Here is an 11,321-nt window from a genome sequence, read left to right as displayed (position 1 = left end):
CCCAGTCACAGGATGAGCATAAATATGTAACCAAGTAAATCGACTGAACACAGCTCACATAGAAAGACATGTAAACATACACAGACACACACAAACACACACAAACTGACAGATACTGTACATCCATGCATGTGCACGCACGCACACACACACACACACACACACACACACACACACACACGTTAGAGGTCCTCCAAGGATTAATATCAGACATTTTCTTTGTGCGTTTCCAAGGCAACGTGAAGAGGAGCTTCCACCCGCTTTGCTCAGAAGCATCACGGCTAACACTTTAAACTGATCCAAAACCCAATTTTTTTGTGTGTGAGAGAGCAGGAGAGTAAAAATGGACCAATCCAAAGTTGAGAGAAGGAGATGAGCAGAAAGAATTGCTGAAGATACTTTATCAAAAATTCCTAAAAGGTCATGGAGTGTAATAAGCAATGTGGACAAATCTGAATTTTCCAGAATTCTACAAAGAGGTTGAACAAAAGCTATAGCAAAACTTTGGAGACAACATAGAAAACACTGAACAGACATTACTTATTATAATAAGCAAAAACAACTGCATCACATTTGTTAACAATGCAAATTAATAACGGACACATCTACAGCATGTCTAGAAAGAAACAGAGCATAAACATTAATTACAATACTGTTTTTCTCAAATGAAAATCATATAGCGTAGCTGTACAACAATAGGTACAAGCTTGATTTAGAATTATGCCCAAGTATACAATAATGTAGCATGTTATGTGCTGTACATGCAAAACCATTGAACTTTCAAGTCTTTGTTGACATTCTGCACAGAAGTCAAGACAGCTGGATGATATGGGCCTTTCAGTTAAATGTATTCATTAACTGTAATTCATTCAGCTGCCATTCAACTCCTATCCAGTTCCCCTGTGGCTTCTGGCAGCCCCTCTGCTCCTGTTGCCTGATAAGGTGTGTCTAAGTTCCATAGTAAACACACCCATTAAAGAGCTGTTATTACTGAGGCCATAGTTAAACGTGGTGTTGTACTGACTACATTATATTCAGAGGTGTTCCTAATATTCTGACTCTCTCAGGTATGTAGCTGGGGAGGACAAAAATATAGCAACACCTCTGAACATAATGTAGACCAGTACAGTACCATCTTTAACTATGACCTCAATAATAAACTTATAATTGAGTTTATACATTTATGACATTTTCTCTAAAAACTGAAATATTTTGAGCTTCATAAACACAAATGTTAAGGCAGAAGTGTTGCTTTGAATTGCATACAACTGTACAGGTAGACCTAAAAAATTGGACGGTGAGTGTATTTAACCACATCCATAAAGCAAAGCAAATGATGTAAACAAAGCAAAGTTATGTACTTTTACAGTAACTATAAAATGTGATGGCAATAAAAGGCTGATAAAACATGTTGATGTTTGTATTTGTTTCTGTTTTTGTGTGAGATTGGACCTGCTCTCCAGTACAGTATGCTAATTACACATCAGAAATTTACTTCGTTTCCATCACATCTGGTGCTGGCATTAATTTTAATACTTGGCTTTGGGGCTTGTAATTGCCTGATTTGCATTTTGCATCATTATATGAAATCCATGCTATGCACACACACACACACACACACACACACACAACACGGCAGGTTTTAAAGATATAAGGGGAGGGAGAAGATTTAATAGTTAGTGGCAAACTATTCCACAGTTTAGGGCCAAAACAAAAGTGCTCAATCACGTTTAAAATATGAACAGACCTGAGCAGTTCAGAGATGTAGCCTGTTGACAAAGCATGCAGTGCTTTAAAAACAAATAAGAGTCTTAGGGCTCTATTGTCCTGCCAGTGTAATTTCTGTCGCTTCCTTCGTAGTCCTAATACAATTTTTCCTCGGGTGCATGTCTGCTTTCTTTTTGCACATTGATGCATTTGGTATTTTCCTTCCATGAATGAATGTGCTTATGTTGAAGTGGGAGGAGAGGTGCAGTGTATGCAAATTAGGCAGCACAGCGCAATTTTGATGCTTGTTTTGACCTAAAATAAGGATAGTGATAACACCTGCTCAGGCCACCTCTTATTGCAATTTTCCTGACAAGCGCACAGGCTGGGAAGCATGAGGTCAGGTACCAAATGTACGTACTTTAATGGCCTTAATAATAAGGCTTTAATAAGGCTTTAATAATCCTTAAATCCACAACTAATCTGCAGGAATTCACTCTGAAAAATGTATTATGTATCATTATATATGTGTGATGATTATTTTTAAATACAATAAAATCAACTAGACCTCGATATGTGGCTATAGATATGAATATAGTCAAACAGGACACACAAGGATGCAGCCAGAGGTGATCTGCAGTTGGTGTTTGGGAATCCGGATCCATGTTAAAAATTACATGCAGCAGCATATGAAAGCAGCTCATGAGTCGAGATAAATGAGAAACACCCTGCATCCTGTTATGCTGCAGGTAAAGTCAGTCCGACCTCACTGTGGCTGCTATCACTGTTAAGTTACAGTTTCTTCAAATGAACAAATTTTACTCTGACATCCCTTTGTTACTACTGTGGGAATATACAGTCCATTTTGTCTCTTTTTGCAGTAAAGTATTTACCACAGTGTAATGTTACTGCTCCTTTTCACACCACTTAAAAGACGTTTAGGGACTGAGGACATCAAGTGATTAAATGCGTCAGGTGTAATTTTGTCCCGTTCTTCCTGCAAACAAGTTTTAAAGTGTGCAACAGTCCTGGGTCTTTGTTGATGTAATTTGCATTTCACATTCTCTGTTGGGGACAGGTCGGGACTGAAAGTAGACCAGTCCAGCACTCACACCCTGTTCCTCCACAGCCATAATAATGTGCAGTGTGAGGTTTTGCATTGTCTTGTTGAAATATGCATGGGTGTCCCTGTCGTCTTTCCTGGATGCCACTCTTGTACCAAGTCACGATTGCAGTCACCTATTGACATCACCTGCTTCACTGTTTCATTTCTCTGTTGTGTTACAGCGATCAGAATTGAAGCGTTTATTTTGAACAAAGAATTAAATTGATGAGGTGTCACATCTAATAATGTGCTGCTGTATTGTTTTCAGTGTAATACAGGACACAGATGATTTACAAATTGCTATTTTCAGTTTTAATTTTGATTTTACATAGCATCCCAATTTATTTCTGATTTGGGATTGTACACTATATAACTGCTGCTGGTTACAGGATCAGACTTTCTATCTTCCATGCACAAAAGCTGGTCAGTCATATTAGTGGACTACTGGATGAATATTTATGTGCAGTACTTCTACATAAATAATGTAGTCATCATAATTAAGGAATGGAGTACATAACTGGTAGGAGAGGAAGATACAGGGAAATCATTTTTCTGCTCATATATTTCCATGTCCTGACATCAGTGACATCAGTCAGTCAGGTTCCCGCCCTGCTCTTTAAAGGGGATGAGAGGAGCTGGTTTGATTCGACATTACTAAAGCCAGTCCCAACTCAACCTGCTCACCATATATTCCTCCCTCTAATAATGTATTCCGCCTCGTCTCTACAATGTGTGGGGTAATGCCTGCCTGCACATGAAAGTGCATTGCATCTGTAGTAATAAAAATTACAAAACACAGTTGAACATGTTCATATTCACCTAGCACATGGAGTGTAGACATGAGTTTAGCACTGAGCCCTATTGCAGAAGAACAGAGCCCTCTAAATCAATTCTGTACTTCACTGGTAATCAATGAAGAAAGGCCGGTACTGGGGAGATATGGGGTAAATCTCTATTCCATTATTAGATTGTTCCTCACTCCACAATCCACCTGGAAGTTGTTCTGGTCCACCATCTTGAAAGATGTCCCAAAGCTCTTACTCTTGCTTTGAGGAGAAGGGGGCTGCTGGAGAAGCCATGAGCAAGGATACATGAGACTACCATTTGCCGAAGTCTTTTATGGACTGACACACCCCTTCATCAGAAATCAGTTGCTGAGTAGACACTTAAGATGAAAGATCAGAAGAAAGGACAGCTCATGTTTTTGTGCCTTTTGTGCCCTTTTGTGTGCACAAGCCCGACAAAGGCATACCCAAAATAAAATGGTTTCTATTCTTGAATTTTAAGAATTACACTAATGACCTTGGTGTCACTGGAAAGATAACACTTTCTAGTTTACTAAGGAAAAGTCAGATTCTGGCTAAGTGATCGTACACCAAAATTTGTCACGTACAAACTTGGAGAAACTGTTGGATTTGTCCTCACCTAAAATTTGTGTGTGTGTTTTGGCTTGAAGTTTCTCAGTGTAAGTGTGCCCGGTGAACCTAATCACACAGTGAAGTCATAGCCACAATAGCTGACAATTACAGTGCCAAACTTTGTGAAAAAAGCACTAAAAGTAGGCTTTCTGGTTTGTTTTATCTAAGGGTATGTTCAGGTAGAGACCAAAGTTGCCATATGGAGATTCCAAAAAGGCACCTTTTTTTTTTTTTTTTTTTTTTAACAAATCTACAATACTAGATAAACTACTCATAAAAATATTTAAGTTAATATTTAAGTGCAAAATTGAAAAACCCCCAATAAAGAAATATAAAATAGGACCTGTAATGCCATTTGATTTCATATTTTCAAATTGTACCATCTCTGAACACTGCTGCTGCTGCTAGGAGCAGTGTGTTCTCCTGTCTTGCTTTCCCCTTCCCCCTCCTGCTACATGTACCAAAAAGCAGCAAGGGTGGAGTTGTGATGGCCCAGGAGTTGCAGTGGGGGAGGTGGTGGTTGTGGCAGGGGAGGTAGTCAACCTGACTCCTTTACGTTGTCTCTTTGTTTACCCCTCTGTCTCCCCACTTGCTATCACACAACGTCTTGTCGCTCGTGGCTGAAGCATATAAACAAAATGAAAACCCCATAACTATAAAAAGTAAACTGATATAGACCTGCATGTATGTAGTTTTGTAATAAACAGCATGACATCTGTGTCAGTATCTCACAGAAGTGAATATAGCATTTGTTAGATATTAGTAAATCAGTCAGATAATTATTAGAAATTAATGTGTTAGACTTTAATGTGCTAGTAATGCAGTTTAGTAAGATTCAAAGTCTGCTCTAGTCTGCTGTGCTTCAAGGTTAGATGACAGTGTTGATTCTGCAATGTGAGCTACAGTTACCATGACACCAATTGTTTTCTTGTATTCATCCTGTGTTAGAATTATGTCTGAATGAATGTTTTAGTTACGCACCACGTGACAATACACACACATATCGAAATTTTTCATTTTGTTATGACCAGCTGCTCCAAGCCTGTGGAGCTCTAGATAAGAGATGGAGCCTGTGGACTGACTTCATCTGTGTAAGGGGTTAGCCCAAAAACTGATTAATGTATCAGGCTCCTTCTTCCGGGGGCTCCTCTGTATGTTTCTCTGGCGGAAGGAACAACCCAGGTCGTGTTTGTAATTTTAGTTGTGGTTTAAAATAAATCAGCACTAAAATGAAAACAGACGGACTCCTTCGTTATTCAGAACTGTCCAATAAAAGAACTGGGGTATAACACATTTCATAATCAACAGTATCAACAGCAGTCCAAAGAAGAGAAGTTAGATTAGCATTAGCAGCTCCTGCATTAGTGGCACAGTAATTACAGCTTTACATAACTGTCTATTATAATCCCAAACCTAACCACATTGACATACCTTAATAAAAGCATAACAATTTAAGTACTCTCTGATCTAAATTGGGATCCATCCTATTCTTACATCATCAAAATACTCTCCGCCACAAAGTCCACAATGTGACCATCTCTGTTCTCAGAACTTGTTTTGGGGCTCCCTCCTCATAACTTAACCTCTGAATCTCCTCCAAAATGTGCTCCACATCTTTACAGTAAGTAACCTGGTTCATTTTCTTTACATTGACATATACCATGCCTGGAGTGATTAACATTATCAATCAAAGTTAAGGGTCTCTTTCTTGATAGAAAGTGATAATATTCACTTCTACTCTGTACATCCATGTATCACATGGACTGGGCAAAGAGTAGCAGTGATGTTTGAATCTTAAAAGGGGTTATACCATTGAATCACGAGGTTTACTGCTTTCTAGTGATAAAAAGTTTGTCAAACTTTACTTGGAATAGGTAGGTGCCAATAAAAAGGAAAAATGAAAAGTAATTTTTTGGCCCACGAGCCAGCCATGAGCACATAAAAGGATAACCGTTTCCTGCATTCTGCTCTCCTCACAATTTGATCGCTTCCTCGCAGTAAAGTAGATGGATCTATTTTAGGTGAAACTACAGTATTAGACAAAACTGCAGCCTTTGTTTCAGCTCAAAATGAAGTTGTGGCCTTCAGTCTCTCTCCTTTGTCTATTCACTCATCATGACAACTGGTCTGAAAAAAAAAAAAGCTATCTTTTATACATATGGTAACAAGATTTAAGTAAAATGAATTTTGTGGTTTATCAGAGATTTATCTGAAAAATGAAAATCACCGAATGCAGATGAAAAGCTGTCATCTGAAAAGTAAGTGGTATGTGGAGTGAAAACTACAATATTTACCTCTGAAATGCACCTGAGTAGAGATATAATGTGGCATAAAATGGAAATTAAAATCAAATTTGTATTCAGGTACAAAACTTTAGTAAACACAATTTGTTACATTCAACCATTTCTCACAAAGTAGGTCTTTAGAGTGTACTTACAGTCAAGAAGGAAGGTATGATACAAAGAAATATTTTGTCAAACATAAATGTCAGCCCATTCTTTGTACTCAAACACTTACTGATAAATCATTTTAGAAATGTCATTATTGTTTATAAAAATAGTTGTAATGCTGAGTGTTTGTGGTAGTTGAGTGATGATATTTCAAAATTCATAATAAGAGAATCTGCATGAGACAGCTGCACAGGTAAGGAGCAGAATGACCCATCAAAGCCAAAACATGTGGGTTTTCAAGGACCAACAAAAAGGACATCAGGATCTAAATTGCAGTAATAATATCCAATGCTTCCTCATTCCGAGTGCATCAAATATAGATGATTTGTCAAGTACCTTTTGTGTGTGATTCTGACATTAAAAGGTGCCTCTGGCCTTGATATAAGACATTCTGGGTTTTCATTACAGAACAGCATTAACCCACTTGCATCAGTACACAAAAACTTCATGGTTATGTTTAGGCACAAAACTAATTTTGTTATCCAGCCACCTCTTAATGTGGACTTTCTCCCTTTATATACTATGGTGCATGATCAGACCTCTTGCTGTGGGTGTCAAATACTGACACAAATGGATTAACACTGTACTCTGCTAAAAAACCCTGGTACTTGACATATTGTCAGTATTTGATGCCCTTGGAATGAGAAAGGGCTCTAATATATCTTATGCTTGAGCATTTATGCAAAAACATTTTATTAGCCTGTATATCCAAATGTGGGCAAAGGTATTGAAGCCTGGCTGAAAGATTGAGCTTAAATCATTTAAAGAACTGCTAAGACAGAACAAAAATGTAAGCTCTAGCACACACGTACACAGCAGACTCTCATCTCAGTCTCTACATAGCCACAATGCATCAGCGGAGTCAGACATCAGAGGGATTTGTGTTGCAGAAAGGATCCAGCGACATTAGCTCCACACAGCCACAGCCCTGAAGTCACACGGGATTGGAAGCGTTATGCAATGGCTGTGATGAACACAGCCAAGCTACACTCTCTGTGCACACTTAACACCCACGGAAAATAGCAGGATTCCCAAGCAGCGCAGGCAGGCTGTAAATAATGCATGGAAGGACAAGAGCATACACACATACATACACAACAAGCTAGTTGTGGAATGAGTTGTCGTGGAAACAAACCATATAATTTGGATACAGTGCTTCAAACAGAGTCAAAGAATTTGTGTAGAATGTTCTGGCAGCTTCTCTAGCAGGCAAACTCCAGGCAATAATTATTTTTCTGTCTTAAAATTGCCATCATTCAAATGCACTTCACAAAAGCTTATGTAAACATCCTATTGCCTTTTTGTCGAGGGAACCCATGGGGATGCTAGCTTCTGTGTTGGCCTACAAAAATACATCATCCCTACAGCAAGATTAAAAATATTTCTCACATTGCACTAAACAGTGCAGTGAGAGAAGACTAGGCGGAATGTAGGAGTATTCTCTACTGGGGGTATACACTCACTGTAATGTCATTAACCTGCTGGCTGATGCTTACTTTGCAACTCTGCGGTTTCTTTGCTCACACTGCTGTGTGAGAATCACATGTGAGTAACCAAGTTACTTATGTTTCATCCAAACATAAAAATGTGATGTACACTGTGATCATTCACAACAATACAGATACTGTGTGGAAATCTGCCCTAAACTCATACAGCAGTCAGTCACTTTCAGTAGGTTTAACAAACGAAAGCCTATCATAATCATTCTTCATGTTTGTTCTTAGAACAGCAGCCGTCAAAAACACCTTACTGTACTCTTTTGAAACACTAATGTCATGGTTTGTGTATTCTTGTTTTTTCATTGTTTTTCTCCCCGGATTCCCTGTCGCTCCCTGCCGGTCACATCCCCACCAGCGTAATCATACATCATTGCATCCACCTGCCGCTCATTATCTCTCAGTTCAATCTCCTACATATACACCCCTTTTCCGTTTGTTCCTCGAAGGTTTGTTTGTCGACACTTACCTGCTTCCTGACATGCTACCCAACTCTCCAGCTCTCCACTCTTCAGCTCTCCATTCCCCAACTCTGCACTCAACTCCTGTCAGCTCCACGCTGCCTGTCTGTCTCATCCACTACCTGCTCTGCCTCTGCCCCCTTTCTCCTCCACCCAGTAACCTGACCTTTTGTGTATACAATAAACTCTTTTTGTGATCTACTCCCGTTGTGTGTGTCTGTATATTGGGTCCACCAAGGTACAGATTTGAGAGTGAGTGACTTGCCAAGCCAAGAAAAAAAAAAAATCAGCAGACAGTTTCGGTTTATTAGCAGCAATAATTGCATCAACAGTCAAATTTAGTCATGGTTGACAATGAAACAGAGAAATGGTTCAACTTTGTAACTGTGGAATAGCAGTGATGCTGACCTGGTTGACCCCGCCCTGCTGGGATGCTCTGGGGCTCCGTAATGTGACATGTTCTCATTTTGTTCTGGTGGTTTTGTTTTCTGCAACATTTTTATTTTTATATCTATTTTGTTTTATTTTCTCTTCCCCCTCCCTCCTTTTTCAGCGTGTCAACTGACCCGCTCGGGTATGTTTTTATTATTATTTTTAGCAGTTGCTTATGTGCTTACATGACTTGTTGATATTTCTAATGTGCCATTACAGCTTTAAAATCTGAGTTACAGAATAAAGTCACCCAATAACTGGTGTGTGCCATGTAATTTGGTAGTCTGTTTACCCCAGCAGGCTAAATAACTGAAGATGTACCATCATATTAGTACAACTACAGTATACTAATTATCCCAGTGTGCTGTGCTGCTCTTGTTTGCATAAGAAGCACATTTACAATGCAAATGTCATTATCATCATTAGAGCCTTCATCAACGTAAGCAACTGGCCACAGTGGCATCAAAATACAGCAACAAAAAGAACTCTCCGGCTGCTCCAATTAGCTGTCATTAAGTCCAACATCCCCATGCAATCAGTCTCTCTCTCTCTCTCACTCTCACACACACACATAGCAGCCATAGTTTGATAACACAGGAGTCCTATTTGACCACATGAAGGTGGCACAAAGCAACACGAAGATATGCTTTGTTGCAGACAATTCTGCTGTAAATAAACTGTGTCTGTGTGTGTTGTGTGTCTGTGAGAGTGTGTGGTAATATTAGCCACTGCCCTGGCCACATTATCCTTTAGTGAACCTGTCACTTCCCATTTTGTTTAACACAATGCTGAGGAGGGCTCCATCTCTGTTTGATACACAAACGCATATAGCAATGCACTCAGAAGGACTGAACAAGAGCTGGTCAGTCAGTAAATCTGTCACTCTGTTATTATATTAGAGGTGTGTTACAAAAACAAAACGAAATGTGTTCTCCGATCTGGTCCCCACTATTGTTCAGTTTTATTCTCAGTCCTCCTTGTGTTTTATAACTTGGTGAAATCAAAGGAAAGATCATTTGTTTACACAGTGGTACATCTCAAGACATTAGAGCCAGTGTCTAGCAGTGACAGTATAGCCCAACTTGGGCATTAGTTTGATTTAATTTGATTTGATTTGATTTATTCTTTCAAGCATGTAAAGACAGTTGATATGTCAACACACATAATTTTACACATATCCAACAAATGCTAATCCATTTTCCATTTGCTTATACCTAGTACATGCTTGAATGGAGTAGGAAGAAGTCAGACTTATCCAGTCCTACCCCATGACATCATCTTACCATCATTGGTTTGCAAGCAGTATCTCTACATAGATAATTCTCTTCTACACCACACAAGTAATATACTAAAAAATTATAACAGAGTGTTAACATTCTTACATAATTACATTCTTAAATACTTATCTTCTACACCACACAAGTAATATATTAAAGAATTATTACAGAGTGTTAACATTCATACACCACACCCACAATGTTCCATCTAATTAATCATTAAGCCTGTTCTTACATATATCTTGATTGACACATACCTTTATATTTATGTTTAAACTCATCAATTCTATTACTATTTTTTATGTCCACACTTAAATTATTCCATAGTTTTACCCCACTTATGGAAATACAAAATCTTTTTTTGGTTGTACATATAGCATGAATTTTTAAATTTAACTGACCCCTTAAATTGTATCCCCCATCCCTTTCATTAAATAGTTTTTGAATTCCACCAGGTAATAAATTGTTCCTGGCTTTATACAAAAACACAGCAGTCTTATATCCCACTAAATCAAAAAATTGTAACAATTTAGACTGTATGAAAGCTACATTGGTGTGATCCCTATACCCCAACTTATGCACAATTCTTATCGCTCTTTTTTGTAATATATACAATGGTTGAAGTGAGCTTTTGTATGTATTTCCCAATGGTAAAATCAATGAAGAATACAAAATGCGTAGTGCTTTCCCATCCAAAATATATCTAACCCTTGCCAATATCGATATATTCTTTGCTATTTTGTGCTGAACATATCTGATATGAGATTTCCAGGAGAATTTGTCATCAACTATGACACCTAGAAATTTAATTTCATATACTCGTTCTATATTAGCTCCCCCAATTTTCAATTGAAGTTCATTATCTAGTCTACGATTCCCAAATACCATAAATTTAGTTTTATCCAAATTCAGAGATACTATATTACTATCACACCATTTCTTTATCTTCTCAAGTTCCTGTGAAACCCATCCAGA

At 38.3% G+C, this 11,321-nt stretch overlaps 1 protein-coding gene across 12 annotated transcripts in view; it reads right to left on the bottom strand.

The window, feature by feature from the left end:
• Positions 1–11,321, bottom strand: part of rbfox1 (RNA binding fox-1 homolog 1) — a 315,653-nt gene that overhangs the window by 94,592 nt on the left and 209,740 nt on the right. The window contains exon 1 of one of the 12 annotated variants that reach the window (XM_020608192.1): positions 8,646–8,667. The exons of the other annotated variants lie outside the window; for them this stretch is intronic. The gene's annotated coding sequence lies outside the window, so the exon portion shown is untranslated. Of the gene's footprint in view, positions 1–8,645; positions 8,668–11,321 lie in introns of those variants that run through there. 12 annotated transcript variants of the gene reach the window in all.

The sequence above is a fragment of the Monopterus albus genome, unplaced genomic scaffold, assembly GCF_001952655.1.
Source record: "Monopterus albus unplaced genomic scaffold, M_albus_1.0 scaffold92.1, whole genome shotgun sequence".
NCBI classification, from domain to species: Eukaryota; Metazoa; Chordata; class Actinopteri; order Synbranchiformes; family Synbranchidae; genus Monopterus; species Monopterus albus.
Note: the sequence above shows the minus strand (reverse complement) of the source record. Positions and strands in the feature narration are given on the sequence as shown.